Source organism: Eublepharis macularius, chromosome 9, assembly GCF_028583425.1.
Source record: "Eublepharis macularius isolate TG4126 chromosome 9, MPM_Emac_v1.0, whole genome shotgun sequence".
In the NCBI taxonomy this organism is placed as follows: domain Eukaryota; kingdom Metazoa; phylum Chordata; class Lepidosauria; order Squamata; family Eublepharidae; genus Eublepharis; species Eublepharis macularius.
This window is the reverse complement of record NC_072798.1, coordinates 106916037-106933299: the sequence shown is the minus strand read 5'-3', so window position 1 is coordinate 106933299 and position 17263 is coordinate 106916037. Positions and strand designations below refer to the sequence as shown.

Sequence of the window (17263 nt, the reverse complement as noted above, 5' to 3'; positions counted from 1 at the left end):
AAAATCTATGCAAATCTGTTGTGTGAGGAATGGCAAGTCCTCGGGTTTCCATTGTAGAACAGCTTTTGTGCCAGAGACAATCTCTGGCTCATCTTCAGAAGCAAAAGGAAAAAACAGCCAGTCGCGATGATCTTCACTGTACGGTCAGCATCCTGAGCAGGTAAAGACATGCCTATCTGGCATTCATCTTAGCTCAGGAGCTGGAATCCAATTTGATCTTAACAAGCCTGAAAACGGGTGTTTTTCATTGAAACCCTCACTCTCGGTAATTATTCAGGAAGATTAGTTCCTTAGCAAATGCCAAGGCTCTGGCTTTCAGTGTCATTCTAGGCCTCTTTTTCAGTTGTTCAATATTTTCTGCTTGCATTATCCTGAGTGTGCTTTTTCTCAGTCCTGGAACTGGCGCATACAAGAAGTAAGATTTGGACAGGCGGGGGACCTGGAGCCACTGGGACTCCTGTTGTTAGTGCCAGCAGAAGCTCTGATGTGGGGAAACCACTAGAGGGTGTCAGTTCCAAAGGCAAAGGTCCTCGCCAGCCCTGCTTGCCAGCATGTACACCGTGGGCACTCTTGAGCCTGAGCACCTTAGATGACCCCAGTGGTTGCAGTGATGAAAAGGGAGATTGTGCTTGTGAATGGCTTTCATAATGAGAGTGATTTCTCAGCCAGGCTGTTCTTTCTTTACCCACCAAGCTCTCCACTTAATTAAGCTTAATTAACATTGCAAAAGTTGTGCCCTTTTGTATCATTTCATGAGACTTTGTCTAAGGTGCCAGTTTGTGTGAATCACAGTTTCTCACTGCATCTGAAAGTGGTTCAGAGGAGTTCCTTAGGTGGCCTTTGGGGCAGCCTTCCCTGATCTCCAGAATGGTACTTCACTGCAAGTTGGCCTGTTGTGTAACCAAGGAAACGACCTATGAAGCATCCTGTGATGCCCTTGGGACCAGGGGCGTGCTCTGTGCACATCACGTTGGCTTCAAAGTGTGGTATTCGGTGCACAGGGAAATTGTAGTTTCTCTGGCAGTTTGTAGCCTTAAGTTTCACTGTTGTGAAAAGTGATCACAGGATTTCTCGTGAGCATTCTCAGGGATGCATAGGGAAAAAATACACACACACCCAAATACATTGAGAAAAAACTCCCGTTCATTGAGGCAACTGGTATCGACAGCCTCAGAGCAGAACCACAAGTGACAAAAGGCACAGATTGGACACTTGTCTGCTTCCCTCAAGTTTTGGCGGGAAATGTAGGCAGCTTGGCGGAATGTTGGACAAGTGACCGTTGAAAAGTCCGTTGGACAGCAGTCGGAGAGCCAAGCTGCAAGACCAGGATGCCTACATTTCCCATCAAAACTTGAGGGAAGCTGACTAGTGTCCAATCTGTGCCTTTTGTCACTTGTGGTTCTGCTCTCAGCCTCCGGGAAGAACACCTCCAGGGTCAAGCCTGATGCAGGAATACGTCCCCCGGTGTGGTCCCCACTTGAAGCATCAGCTGTGGTTTTGAACCGAGCTGCCAAACGATTCAATTTTTAAAACTGCAGAGCATCATTTCAGAATGGGGGGTGGGAGGCCTCTTTATATGGGAAAGAGGGACGTGGTGGGCAGGAAGCAGCACGTTCTTCAGTGAGTGCAATACTTCATGTGAATGCCACGAAGCACAGGTCAAGTGACTTCAGTCACGGAAGATGAACTCCTAGAGGTGCACCTCTCTGCTTATATCGTCCTTTGCTGCTGTTGTAATGTTTTATACCTCCCTGTGTCCTTCAGCAGTAGAGCGCTTCAGAGGTCAGCCTTTTATATACTGGTCAGTTTTCTCAAGATGAGAAACTATAGAATGCAGGATCTGTTTTTAAGTATCTGTTTGCTTACAAATATGCTTCGGAGGTGGCTGCACATGCAAACCCCTAGGCAGATGTGTTTAAAAGCAGCATCCGTTCATTCCCCTAGCAGTAGATTGTGTAAAGTAGCACCCCCCCCCCAGCTTAAGCTGGGAAATTCTGTCGTCTGTTTCATTACTGGCAACTCCCCCGTTGTTCCTCTTGAGTTTGACTGACAAAGCAGTTCCCTTCCAGATCGCTTCCTGAGTGGTGTGTGCTTTTATTTATTTATTTATTTATTTATTTACGATATTTGTGTGCCTGCCTTTCTCTTGAGCAGCTCAGGACCCGAAGTAGGGTTTTGAGTCTGGTACTTTGGCTGTGAGGTAGATTACTATTTATGATGTTGATTTGTGATACTAGTAAATATGTTGAGGGGTTTAAAACACATTTTTCCTGTATAAAACCATCAAAAAAGACCACACCAGAGTGCATTATTGGACTGATATTACAGTTTATAAGCCCAGGATAGCATTTACATCATCGTGCTTCCAGTCTATGCCAACTGAGGTGCAACTTGGGCGATTCCAAAAAACCCCCATCGATCAGCGTCTATGTATCTGTGGAACCTCAACAGAGGACTTAACCACACTATGTTTTAAACTGTCCTTTATACTGGGAACCAAGGGGAAAATTTCTCATCAATATCTTATCTGGTCTCCATCTTCTGCCTGATTTTGATCAATTAGATTTTATACTCTCAGACACAGACCCTTTTATTTCCAGTAGGATGACGCTCTGTGCCCTGGCTGCTAGGAAAATAAGGCAAATGCGGCAACTAGAAAAGTAAACAACTGATACAGATTGTTGCATTTTAATCTGCTAGAAACCATTTGATTTTAATGTTTATTTTTTACATTTTAGGTAAAATGCATTTTACTGTAATTATATTTATATGCATGTAATTATATTTGTATGCATTTTTAATGAAAAGTGTTTGGCTTGTGAAGGACTATGGCCATATACAATAAATTCTCTCCCTCCTGACATTTTCCCCAGTATTCTGTACAGGCATTGCAGATTGCCTGTACCAGTGGCTTTGGAAGTCAGATGCTTCTGTCTCCTTCTCGTTCTTCTCACTATTTGTTGGGAATAATAGGGAGTGGAAAGGGCAGCAATAAGCCAACCATCTGTTCCCACACACTCCTGCAGCATGAGGGCAAAAGCACATGAGGCTGGCTGTGTTTGGCATTTTTGCACGCACAGGGCATGTGCTCTGCTCATCATAGGGCTGTTCTGCATGCCGAGCTCTGTGGATTAGTGGCAGAAAGGTAAGATGACTAGTGAGAACTGCAACATCGCTTGGTAGAGTGAAGAGCTGCACACCAGTGTGAATTGTCAGGGGTCTCTAGCAAACAGTTATGCACATGTTGAAATCACAAAATAATAAGAATGTAGTTTATCTACAGTCTTTGGTGCAGTCCCACATTGGGGACTGTGCCTGCGCAGGCCCATCACTCAGAACTGGACTTTTCCCAGCTTAAAGACTATTGGGGGGGGGGGCGACCTCCCCCACAACCACTTGGAGCAGGTTTTTCCCACCAAAGCAGTCACGTGGTTGGGGAGGTCACCCCCCGTCTTCCCCCAGTTTGTTTCTTGCCGCCGCAAAGAACAGATGTCTCAACAGCTCTCTCAGCCTCCATCTGCACATTCTGTTTAGTAGTTGTACATAGTTGTTAGTTAGTTTATAGTTAGTAGTAGTAGTTTAGTAAGTTTTTGGTATTAAATAAAGGGGGGGTTGTGTTATTGTTTGAAGGAGTTACAGGGATCGTGAGAGCAGTGAGTTGCATTGGGGTTTTTTTGCATTCATGCCTGCTAGTGAGTTGTTTGCTTATCCCGATCCCTGAAGATTTGAAATGGTGGACAAATCGCTCTTTAAGGAAGTGCAAACAGTGCAGCACTAAGATGGCCAAAACAGATGGACATTCACTATGCCTAGCGTGTCTGGGAGAAGGCCACATGGTGGAGAGGCGCAAGCTTTGCCAGCTCTTCACTCCCAAAGTGAGAGGGGGGATCATGCCTCCTGACTGAAAGCAAGGCTGTGGAAAAAGGCAGTGTTGAGCGCCGGTAGCCCGACAGTGAAGGAATCTTCCCCAGTAGAGCACATGATTCGAGCCGTTTCAGAGCCGGCACAGGAATCAGCTTCAGTGTCAGATCAGAGACCAGAGATCCGATTGGATTTGACTGTTTGACCTCGGGATCGGTAGTGAAAATGGTCCTGGTCTAGAGAGACCTCCACATCGGTCCGATCTGCTGTGAGTGTTGCCCTTATCAAGGACAGCCCCTGTAGGGCCATGGAAGGTGCCTCTGGATCCTCGGTGCTGACAGTGCTGGAAGGCACTTCTTTGGACCTACCACCAAAGAAGCACAAAGAGAAAACTGAACATTTAGAGAAGCCGTGTTGCAAGTCTAGGAACCATGCTAAATCCACCCCGGAACCTGCACCAGAACTGTTCTTGGAGAAACCGCTCACTCCTCGTTGGAGATCAAGTTCATGGTCCCCTTCACCTGGGGAGGACATTGGAATGGAGCTTGGCTCAGGGCCACCCACCCTGGGACTGAGGGCAGGCTCATCGATGCCCACCCTGGTGTCTGCCTTACCCTCCAACGGGATATCATTATGACTGCGACATGTACCCACCTTTCCCATGTGCATCGTCAGCTTCAGAACGGACGGTTCTGATGAAGCCTTCTTGCCATTTGGAACCGAATTGGTACACTCAGTCGCACACCATCGCTTTGGAGTAGAGAACAGAATTGAGGTCTGAGCTGGAGGCAGAAGAGTCGGATCGCAGATTGTGGGAGACTCGGAACAGAACTCCCCTAACATCGATTTTAAGCTGTACTCAGAGCAGAGGCTCCCTATGGCTAAGTCACTAAATATTGATGATTCGATGGTACAACAGAAGCCAAGGGATAGCATCCTGAAAATACCTACTCTGACACACCTGACACAGTGGCTTTCCCTATGATCTAAGGCTTTGTAGCATCATGGATAGTTGGTTCCAGAAGCCTGCCTCGACCCCTGCAACTGCAAGGAAGGTGGAGACCCCATATGAAGTTAAACAGGATAAATGCCCTTACCTGTTTACGCACCTTCTGGCATCCTCAGTGATCGCTGAATAGCTCCAGTCCAAGCACAGGCAGGGCAGTGTGGCAACAGCTGCAGATAAGGAGGGAAGGAAGCTCGATGCAATAGAGGCAGAAGGCTCTACTCCGGATTGGCCCTGACTATCAAGATGGCCATCATGAGTGGATACCCGATTTTTTTATGGCAAAAGATGGCTGCTTTCATGGAGAATTTGCCAGAGGAAAAGGATCCCTCTCTAAGCTTATTTATGATGAGACTCTAGTACTACCTACGCAGCAGATCAGTGCCAGCAGGCACGTTCTGGATGCTTCTGCAAGGGGTCTCAGCACTTCTGTAGTGCTACGCAGGCATGCCCGGCTTAGGTCGATGGCCTTACCTCTGGAGACTAGAGCAAAAATTGAGGATATGCCACTTGAAGGCGCTTCCCTCTTTGCCAAGAAGGCTGATGAATACCTGTCTAAAAAGAAAAAAGACAGAGAAACAGCCAGATCCTATGGGGTCTTACCAGCAGTAGCCGGAAGTCCAACATTTTGGCGTTCGGGAAGGTGAGATTACAACCAAAGGAGTGATTTCCGTTCTTATCGGTTCCATCCATATGGTCCTCAGTATCCCTGCAGAGCACCATATACGGTCCAGAATCAACCAAGACGGAAGCAGTCTGGGCATCCCAAGGCCAAACTAATACAGAGCAAGGGCGTAATCAAAAGAGCCAGTTCTGACCAGAGGTGCAAGGACTGCTGGCTTCAGCCCCTTCTGAAGACCAGGCCGTTTGGGTTTTTCCAGGCATGACAGGACGTTACATCTGATTGTTGGGTTTTGTCAATAATTAAAATAAGTTACAGGTTGGAATTCTGTTCCTTGCCTCCTACTTCTTTGCCATCACAGGCCCCTAACAATATTCTATCTGAGTTGCAGGAGGAGATCCAAACTTTGTTACATAAAGGAGCCCTCCAAAAGGTCCCTGAGTCGGAGACACCCTTTGGTTTCTTTTCCCGTTTCTTCCTAGTAGACAAGAAGGATGGAGGAAAATGACCTATATTAGACCTTAGGGGTTTAAACACCCATTTGAAAGCCTCAGAGTTTAGAATGGTGACACTTCCATGGGTTATAAACATAGTTTCAGCCGAAGCTTGGTTTGTGGTCTCGGACCTGCAAGATGCATATTTCCACATCTCAGTACACCAAAAACACAGGAAATACCTAAGGTTTGTGTTCAAAGGGGAAGTTTTCCAATACCTAGCACTCCCATTTGGCCTCGCCATGGCACCTCACGTATTTATGAAGTACGTGACAGTGGTTATTGCTCACCTAAGACAATTAGGGTGTTCTGTTTACCCCAACCTTGATGACTGGCTAATTACTGCTAGTTCACCAGGGGAGTTGGAGGAACACATAAATATTATCCTAAATACATGCGAGTCCTTAGGTCTGGTAGTCAATAGAAAGAAATCTGAGCTGGTACCTAAATGAACTGTAACATTTATAGGGGCGGTGTTAGATTCCCTATCCAAAAAAGCATACTTACCTCCTGATAGGCTTACCCACTTGTCCAACCTTGTCCAGCGCTTTCAATCCAATAGGTTCCAGTCTGCACAGTCCATACAGGTCTTATTGTGATTGATGGCTTCTACCTCTGTGGTTGGTGCCATTGGCGCTCTTAAAAATACGAACCCTACAATTGTGGCTTATTAGATGGTTCCACCCAGGGGTTCAGTCCCCCCATACCAAATTCTCAATTCCTAGGAAGGTCTCCTGGTCCTTAATATGATGGTTAGATCATGGTTAGATCATGGTTAGATCATGATATCTTGTCTAGAGGAGTGGATTTTGGTATATATAGTCATGAAACCACCATTACCACAGACACCTCCTTAGAGGGATGGGGAGGCCACTGGGAGGATTTGTCAATAAATGATGTTTGGTCTGAGTCTGAGAAAAGGAAGCATATTAATTTCTTGGAATTGCGAGCAGTTCACTGTACTCTTAACTTGCTCTCAGATATGCTTTCAGGCAAGAAGGTTCAAGTCCTATCGGACAATACAACCGCAGTATATTATATAAACAAGCAGAGTGGAACTGGCTCAAAGAAGCTTTGCGAAGAAGCTATTCGTCTATGGGACTGGGCCATTGCCCATGGCATTACGTTTTCGGCCTTGCATATTGCAGGAGCCAACAACATAAGAGCAGACTTCCTCAGCAGAGGTGGGAAAGTCACATCACAAGTGGGTTTTGACAGACAGATATGTACACCAAGTTTTTCTTCAGTGGGATTTTCAACAAGTCGATCTGTTCGCAACCCAGGACAACACGAAGGCCCACAGGTTCTGCTTCGGGGGGGGGGCGGGGTGGAGGGACAGAAATTCCCTGGGAGATGCTTTTCAGATCGAATGGGCGGGGGGGGGCTATTTTATGCATTCCCTCCCATTCCACTAATTCCCAAGGTGACCTGCAAGGTTCAGGCAGACCAGACTTCTTGCATACCGACAGCCCCATTTTGGTCATGGCAGCCCTGGTTCCATATGCTGAGACAGATGGCGAAAGTGCATTATGTTCACCTGCCACTAGCTCTGGACTTGCTCACCTATGGGCGCATATGGCACCACAATCTGAACAAACTGCACCCAACAGCGTGGTTCCTAGAGTAGAAGGTATGCAGTTTTCAAGGGAAGTGGCAAATGTCCCACTCAGTTCCCAATGGTTATTCTCTAGGAAATCATTTGCCTGTAAGTGGAACAGATTCATTCTGTGGGCAAACACTAGAACAGTAAGCCCAGAGACTTGCCCCTTGTCTAACATCTTTGACTATTTAGTATCCCTACAGTCATCAGGCCTGGCGTCTTCTTCAGTAAAGATCCATTTAGTGTCCATATCAGCATTTAATAAAAGCATTGATGGAAAAACAGTTTTTTCACATTATTTATTAAAGTTGTTTTTTTTTTCCTTTTTTTAAAAAAATTTTTTTATTGGGTTAGGATCAATTATTTATACATTACAATCAATTCTCCCATTTTCCATTTCTAACCCCCTCCCTTTCCCCCCCTTTTTTGTTGACTTCCAACAGTTTTCCAACCCTTTGTCCCTTTTCCCTTACTCTTTTTAAATTCCTCTATCTAACAAATATATAATCTCCCATTTATTCTAAGCAATACATTCTTAACTATTTTTAATACTCTATACCCAAACTATGAGTCATTATTTCCATATCGGATAAACAATTTATCCCATTTTCCATAATTCCAATTTCAAATATTTCTATAAATCATGAACCATATAAATCATACATTCATTTAAATCAAACAATTTGACTTATGCTCTATATGTTACTCATTCTAACTTCTTCTTTCTATTTTAGTTATATTTAATTACTTTAATATTTCTATTTCCCTTCAATAATAATTCTATATAACTATCATCACATAATCAATCAATTTGACTCATATATATCTTCAAATAAACATATTCAGTTTGGTACATTATACCAGTCTTACCAAAAAGAAAATATTATTAGTTAATCAATCCTTATAATTAGCCCTTATGGTTAGTTATTTTCTATCGATATTCTGTTTATTAATCTGTATGTATCCATATATATGTCAATCTATTAATCTAACTGCTTAGAAATTCACGTTTGTCTCCTCTCCCCCCCGGTAAAGTCACCCCCCTCTGCATTTTATTATACTTCAGTAGTTCTTAAACTGCCACAGTTCTCCTCCCACCTCCCATTTCTTCTCCAAGTATTGTTTCAGCTTCTCCCAGTCTGTGTTAAACTGCCCTGAGTCCAGATTTCTCAGTTTTCTTGTCATCTTGTCCATTTCTGCCATGTACAGCAATTTGTAGATCCAATCTTCAATAGTTGGCACTTCTTGTACTTTCCATTTTTGCGCGTACAAAAGTCTGGCTGCTGCTGTCATGTAAAATATCAACGTCCTATGATGGGCTGGAATTCCCTCCATTCCCAGGTTTAGTAGCAGGAGTTCTGGGTTCTTATTAATTTGAAATTGTAAAATTTCACTCATTTCTCTTATTATTTCCCCCCAGTACTGCCTAGCTACCTCACACGACCACCACATATGATAGAGGGAGCCCTCATGCTTCCTACATTTCCAGCATTTATTAGAAGTATTCAAATTCCCTAGCACAATCTTCTTTGGTGTCATGTACCAACGATAGATCATTTTGTAAATGTTCTCTTTAATGCTAGTACATGTCGTTGTCTTCATTGTAGTCTTCCACAAGTATTCCCATGCCTCCATTGTTATTTCTTTATTAAAATTTATAGCCCATTTCACCATTTGTGTTTTTACTATCTCATCCTCAGTATACCATTTCAACAGTACTTGGTATACCTTGGATATTCTTTTCTTGTCCTCTTTAAGAAGGGTCTGCTCTAGTTCCGAGTTCTCTATTCGTATACCTCCCTTTACAGAGTCCGAATTATATAAGTCTCTGATCTGTCTGTACTGGAACCAGTCATAATAAGGTGATAGTTCCTCCTGCGTCTTCATTCTGAGTTTGGATGCTTCAGTTCTAGTTATTTCTTTGTAAGTTAAACATTGTTGCTCATTATCAACAGCTCTCGGATCTATCACCTCATATGGAACTACCCACCAAGGAGTTCCTTCTTGTAGATAAATTCTGTACTTCCAGATTGTATATAAACTTCTCCGTATATAATGATGCAGGAACATCGAGTTCACCTTTACTTTATCATGCCATAGGTATGCATGCCATCCAAATATTTTTTTATATCCCTCTAGGGCTAGTAATTTCTTGTTCTTTAGCGTCATCCACTCTTTCAACCACACTAGGCAGATTGCATCGTGGTAAAGTCTCAGGTTGGGCAGTTGCATTCCGCCTCTTTCTTTTGTGTCTTGTAAAACTTTCATTTTCACTCGAGGCTTCTTGCCTGCCCATACAAAATCTGATATTTTCCTCTGCCATTTTTCAAATTGTTTAGAGTCTCTGATGATTGGTATTGTCTGTAGCAAAAACATTACTCTTGGTAACACATTCATCTTAACTGCTGCAATCCTACCCAACCATGACAGATTCAACCTGTTCCATTTAATCAAGTCTCTCTCTATCTGAGTCCATAGTTTCTCATAATTGTTTTTAAATAGATCTATATTCTTTGCAGTCAGTTCAATTCCCAAATATTTCACCTTACTTGTTACTTCACAGTCCGTTATTTCCATTAACAATTGTTGTTTCTGCTTAGTCATATTTTTGCATAGTATCTTTGACTTCTTTTTATTAATATAGAAACCTGCCAAGTCTCCAAACTCCTTAATCTTATCTATCACTTTTGGCATGTTCTCCAATGGGTCCTCTACAATTAACATTATATCATCCGCAAATGCTCTGACCTTGTATGAATAGTCCTTTGTTTTTATTCCTCGAATTTCTTCATCTTGTCGTATTTGTATCATCAGGATCTCCAATACTAAAATGAACAACAGTGGAGACAACGGGCAACCTTGTCTTGTTCCTTTACTTATATTCAATTTCTTGGTCGCTTCATCATTCACCACAATTGCTGCAGTCTGGTCTCTGTAGATTTCCTTAATTGCTCTGATGAATCTTTCTCCCAATTGTAGCTTTTCCATAGTGGCAAACATAAAGTCCCAGTTTAAATTGTCAAACGCCTTTTCAGCGTCAACAAAGAAGAAACCAACCTCTTTGTCACAACGCTTATCATAATATTCAATAGCATTAATCACTGTCCTTAAATTGTCTCTTATTTGTCTGTCTGGAAAAAAACCTGCTTGTTCCTCCTCTATAACCTCCGAGAGCCACCCCTTCAGTCTCTCCGCCAATATCTTCGCAAAAATTTTATAGTCATTATTAAGTAACGATATAGGTCTGGTTTATTAAAGTTGTTTTTGAAGGGCTTATACAGTCTTTACCCTCCAAGGGCCCCCTTGGTTCCCAAATGGTCTTTATCATTGGTCTTGGCTAAATTGATGCTGAAGACATTTGAACCTCTGGCAACTTATCCTTTGCGCCTTCTGTCTGCGAAAATGGCATTTCTACCTGCAATTACATTAGCCAGGAGAGTTGGGGAATTTTGAGCGCTCAGCATAGACCCTCCTTTCCTACAGATTTATCCGGATAGGGTGGTAATGTGTCCTAGCCTACAATTTGTATCTCAAGTCGTTTCTAGATTCCATGTGTCACAAGTTATAACTGTACCAGTATTTTTCTCTGACACTACCACACCTCAGGAACGGCTATTACACACTTTGGACGTTTGAAGGGCTATTTGATTTTACAAGGATAGGACTCAATCTTTCCGTAAGAATTCAGCATTCTTCGTCTATCATTCATGTACTAATAAAGGCAAAGCTGTGTCATCTCAGACAATAATTACTTAGTTAGTTAGTTAAGTTTATAGTCCACCCTTCCTGCAAATGGGCTCAGGGTGGATCACAACATATAAATAAAAATACATTGATAGAACAGTAACATCGAATAATCATAAAAATCAGACTCAGCGGCATAAAAACAAGCTCTACGCCAAGTTCCTAGTATCCCAGGACGGGATTCCCTTCACCCTTCCCCTGCAGTCCATAAGGGGAAGAGAGGGGTGGAGACGTGAGTTGGTGCGCGATTAGTCACCATTCCTACATGGGGCAGATGACCCATATTGCCCCCCACTAGTAGGAGACAGGCAGGGAGGCCAATCGGTGGATCTGAATACTGGCCTCAACCAAATGTCTGGCGGACCATTTCTGTCTTACAGGCCTGCCAAAAGGACACAAGTTCTTGGCGGGCCCGAGTATCCTCCGACAGAGAGTTCCACCAGGTTGGGGCCAGGACCGAAAACAACCTGGCCCTGGTCGAGGCCAGTCGAGCCTCCTTAGGGCCAGGGACCACCAGTAGGTGTTTTCCTGCTGATCTAAGCGCTCTCCGGGGTACATACGGGGAGAGGCGGTCCCTCAGGTATGCCGGTCCCAGTCAGTTTAGGGGGGCGTTTAGGTCCCAGTCCATTTAATTGTTATAAACTGGCCAACATACCTCGCCCCTTTGTTCATTGGGCCCATTCAACAAGGGCCCAGGCAGTGTTGGCTGCTTTCCTGCAAGGAGTTCCTGTTGCTGAGAGTCCCTCCCACCACTGGGTGTGTAGCTTGCTCTTCTCCCAATGTGGGATTGCACCAAACACTGTTGATGAAAACTAGGTTGCACCTACCTGTAACTGCTGCTCATCTAGGTCTTTGTGCAGGCACATGTTACCTGCCCCTGACCCACTGTGCAGTCTCTGAAAGTCTTGGGGAGATTGGGGCAGCACAGGAGAACTGGGGGAAGAAGGGGCAATCCTCCCCAACGACGTGACTGCTTCGGCGGGAAAAACCGGCTTGGAGTGGTTGTGGAGGAGTTTGCCCCCCGTAATAGCCTTTTAGCTGGGAAAAGCCCTGTTCCAAGCAGCTGGCCCGTGCAGGCACAGTCCCCAACGTGTGCCTGCACAAAGACCCAGGTGGACAACAGTTGCAGGTAGGGGCAACCCTATTTTTCAAGCGAATAAGCTTTCTTTGTGTAGGTAGGGTCACAAGCTAGCTGGGGGAAGGGAAGCCTTCACTTGCCGGATGTGTTTTATTTTGCTTTTGAGCCTCTTTCCAGTAAAGCCAGAGGAAAAGACCAGACTCTTCTCCTTCCCCCTTTTCTGAAACCAGCTGTGTTTTACCACCACCCGTCTCATGGGTGTCTGCTTTTGTTGCTATTGCACCAGAAAAATTTATTTTGTCTTGTGCCTCTAAAGCAAAAGCGATGATGTATTGAAGTCTAAAATCCCTCAGCAGCCACGTGCTTTGCCTGCGGTGGAAGAGCCCAGCAGCAAAGGGAAAGGAGCTTGGTGAGGTGGGTTGTGGGCCAGGCTGCAATCGGTGGTGCATGTTGTACACTTGGTTGTGCCAAGGCACTGCTTTGCACTATTGATTCTGCACTTGTGATCGCATGATTAGATTCCCTGACCTGCCAGGACATGCAGGCTGCTTCCCCCCCTTGTGTAGCAGTCACTTTGTTCCAGCTCTGCTTCCATCCCTAGACCACCCCCGCCGTCTGTCTCCTGATCCCCTCCAGTTTTCAAAACTTCTGATTGCAAGAAGCAATGACAATAATCTTATGTGTAGGAGACGGAGTTTCTTCAGACCCAAGAATCTCTCTCTTTCTCCCTGCACAACACATGCATACTACTCGAAATGAAATGGAGGCTGAAATCATCTAGTTATGTTTGCTAAAAACTGTCCTTTGGGAACTGTGATCCTCTTTTTCCTCTTATCTGCCCCTTTGTCTGCCCCCTGCACTGAAATTTTAAGCGCAACCCTCTTAGGGTAGGCAGAAGTGTTGGCTGTTGTGTTGCTCTGGACATCTCTCTACATCAATGGCATTAATTAATAATAAAATAACAATTAGTAGATTGTTATTTTAAGAAACAGCTGTAAATTATATTTTCAGAGCTTGCCTTCCTTCCCCACTCCCCTGGTTTCATTCTGATTTCTTTGTCATAGATGAGGGAAAGGCAGGTGAAAACAGCCCAGCGAGTGATTGTGTGAGGCCTAATGTTTTTCTTTCCAAGAAGCCAAGTTTTCCGTGACCTCAGGGTAATGATCGGTGTGTCCTGGAATGGGGTCTTTCCCATACTCCCGCTGCCTGTGATTGTCTGATCCAGTAGAGATAGTTTTTTCTCTTTCTATCAGTGCCTCTGAGGAAACTGCCTTTAATTTTTTGAAAAGCTGTGCAACTAATACATGTTTGTGTATATTTCCTTTGAAATTTTGAGTGTGATATTCAGGACTGTTGTTATACACAGAAGTATATTGAGGGGAGGGGGGGGGCCAAATCCTTTCAGACTTGAGGTCGCCAAACGGGAGCCTTGAAAGCCATTTCCCTTGTTGTCTTTGCCCTGTGCCCTCTGAGTTGCAAAGTAAGATGGACGGATGCCTTACTCTTTGGGTGTGGGACCTTCCCCCTGGGATGGCTTGCTGGTTCTTTCATCTCTTTCTGCCATCAGGTTAAGATCTTATTTTATTTCAGAGAGGATTTAACTGCTGAAGTATCTTGAGTGCTTGAAAATAAGCAAAATATAAGACACCAATAATATAAATGTACAAATAAATAAGCCCACTGAGGATATAGCCGGGACTGTGGGGAATAAAGATCAGTAGGAATGCTACCTAGATTAATCCTCTGTCCCAGCCTTCAAGTTCTATACCCACTGGAGGGGGGTAAGACTCAATCAATATTCTGAAATAAATATGTATGTAAAGAGGCAGGATCTTCATGGAACTTCCTGAAAATGGAGGGAAAATAGCCTCCCGATGTCCTTCCAACAAGTTCAAGAGGGGCAGAAGATTCTCTGAGGATGCTGTCAGAGTTGATGAGGATGCTCAGTCCAGACAAGGAGGAGTAGATATGAGCATGAACCAGGAAAATTCTGAACCCTGCGGTTCATGATTCATCGCATTTTACGAACCATGACCTTTCATGAACTTGCCCTGGTTTGTGAACTGGTTCGTTCATTTCATGAAAATGTCACTTCCAGGTCAACAGGAGGTCTACAGAGAGCCCATCCCCCCCCATTGCCTAGGAAACTGATTGATCAGTGCCAGACAGTCTGCAGTGACAAACTGAAATATGAACCCAAAGAACTGGGCTAAAATTCGTCACGATTTGTGAGAAATGAACTCCCACAAACCACCGGTTCACGAACCGGCCTGGTTCATGACGAACTTCAGTTTGTATTTTGGTTCGTGCCCGCCTCTCCTGAGGGGCCATTGGTCAGTAGTGGAAATTTCGAGGGAGAGAGGAGTCGCCGTATCTGGGAGTTGGGCTGTGCTTCCCTGAAGGAATGGAATCCCAGATGTCATTCGGGGGCATTCAGGTTTCATCCGCAGCCTTCAACCAGTTATCATTCCTTTTTGATTGCTGCCAGTTTTAACTAAATGGTTACTAGTTATTTTGCATTTGTAGTATCTCTTTGTATGCCACTCCATTTGGGCAAAGCTTTCGAGAGGAAGTTTCAAGGAAGTTGTAACTGTGTCCAGGTTAGTACCGGCTTTCAAGCGTGTCTCATTTCTTGTCGCTTTGGGTGTTGCATTCTCTTCATTCGCTCTCTAGAAATGGTGGCGGTGCAGGTGCCTTTAGTGTGGAGCAGGAGGGCTTGAGCCTTGGTGTGCTTGATAGGCAGTGGTGGTGAAAAACTGCCTGGCGCAAAAATGTTGCTTCTGCAGACGGGCCACTTGCACGAGCAGCAGGGAGGCAAAATGAATGACTTTGTCTGCTGCCTGCTGTGAACTGGGCAGTTGGAAGGTGTTGCAGTATGTGGAAAGGAGAGGCAGTCTCCGGAGAGCGCGTTGGTTTTGTGACGGTTGGCCTCTAGCCTCTCACCAGAAAGGGCGGCAGGACAAGCCTGCAGGGCAAGCCATGGACCGTGTCCAAATACATAACAGTTCAAACAAATCACTGTCCTCTGCTCTGAGATTTTGACATACTGACACAACTTTGGCGGTTTGTTGGTGAAAACGTTGCCTTTGGGTTCTGCTCTCTGTGTCTCTGAAGCTGGCACAGCCCAGGAAGAAATGGGCCTTTTTTCATCCGCCGGCTGCTTTGCTGGAAAGCAAGCGAGAGTGAAACTGGGCTGCTGTCCTCCTCCAAGTTTGGAAGCGCTTCTGCAGAGAGCCAAGAGCCAAGCGTATTAAAGAGCAGGCTTCCATTGAGGCGTCACGTCGTTCCTGTCATGCATCTTTAACTTGAATGGTTGTGCTCTGTGAGCAGGAAGAGACGTGGCCCGGCCAGCTGGGCTGCTCACAAACAAGGTTGTCCGCTGGCAGAAGCCGCCCAGTTCCACTGGCAGGGAAATTCAGGGCCAGTCGACTGGGGCTCTCCTCCCGCTGCCACTCAGGTACAGCCCCCCCCTGCACCCCCCTCTTCCGCGGTGGCAGAGAGATTTGGGGGGGGGGAGACTCTCAGCAAAGTTTGAAGGCCCGCAGGCGGCAGTTTACCTGTTCCTTCTTTTACGAGTTCTCCAGGGAGCCAGCCCATGCTCTGCGCAGACACACACCACCTCGGGGGGACTGGCTTCTGTTTTTAAAAAGCCAGCATGCAAATGGGCTCAGAAAGCTGCCCCCAGAGGAGGGAAGGCTCCGGCCCTTCTCCCAAGCTGCCTCCCCTCCCCCGTGCAAAAACAGCACAGGGAAGGAGAGTTTTCCCCTCTCTTCTGCCGCACGTGCACACAACACACGCACTTGGAGCAGCTGAAATGGGGACGTGCCTCTCCTCCGCACTGTTTTTGCACGGGGGAAAAAAGCTTGGGAGAAAGGCCGGAGCTTTTTCCTCCCCTGTAGCAGCTTTCTGAGTCCATGCGCGTGAGGGGGGGAGGGGGGGTTGCTCGGGCTCGTGTGGCCAGGTTCTGGGAGGCTCTTCTTGACGCCAGTTCTGCTGCTTTATGGAAGCCTGTTTACGCGTCCCCCAAAGACAGTTTCAGGTGGGGGGGCCTTGTTGGGGATGCTGAGGGTCCAGTGGCACCTCGTCGGTCTCTGAGGTGCAACTGGAGTTGAATTTTCTTCTTGTACGTTCCCTGTTAGCTGTTCTTTCTTAACCTCTTATTATTTCTTTATGATGAGCAAACAAAAATTCAAAAATATTCTTCGTGGGAAATGCATGTTACTCTGGGGTTTTCAGGAACTGCATTTTTTAACTTGCCATAGCTTCAAAGAGCAGGGGGAGCAGAAGGTCCATATACAAATACTTTGCACGCAGCATTGGCTGAGAAGCTTCCCAGAGCCTGCCTGGGCCAGTCGGGGGACTGCAGGGCCAGGCTCAATGGTGTCCATGGCTGCGGCCGTCGTTCTGCCAAGCTCTGCAGCCACCCATTGGGCTGTGTGTACAGCTATGGAGGAGCTGCAGTTAGGGTCTCCCATGAGACCACAATAGCGGTTTTCCAATCTCCGTTACATGATGCACTCTTTAGGAGAATGATGTTCACGTCATAGTACACGTGAGCAGCGGAAGCCCTATAGATCCATAATGTTGAGACAGGCACTGGTGGGCTCTGCAGTGTGGAGAGCCAGTGCAGGGCATGGTTAGGGTCGGGGCTTGACCTGGGCAGACCAGTTTCCCAGCCCCTGCTCTGCCCTGAAGCTCCCTGAGTGACTGTCAGCCTTGCCAGGTCCTTTCCCAGTCTCTTCACTGCATCACTCCAGTGTGTGAGTTTATGGTGATTTTATGAAGGAAAGACACCAGACTGCGGCACTGAGAGATCTCTGTCTTTTGGTGCTACACCTCTGAAGATGCCAGCCACAGC

The 17263-nt window shown here is 45.6% G+C and overlaps 1 protein-coding gene across 1 annotated transcript in view; it reads left to right on the top strand.

Annotated features, from left to right (window-relative positions):
- The window catches only part of ITPR2 (inositol 1,4,5-trisphosphate receptor type 2), a 304126-nt gene that overhangs the window by 148984 nt on the left and 137879 nt on the right, over positions 1-17263 (top strand). The window lies entirely within an intron of this gene.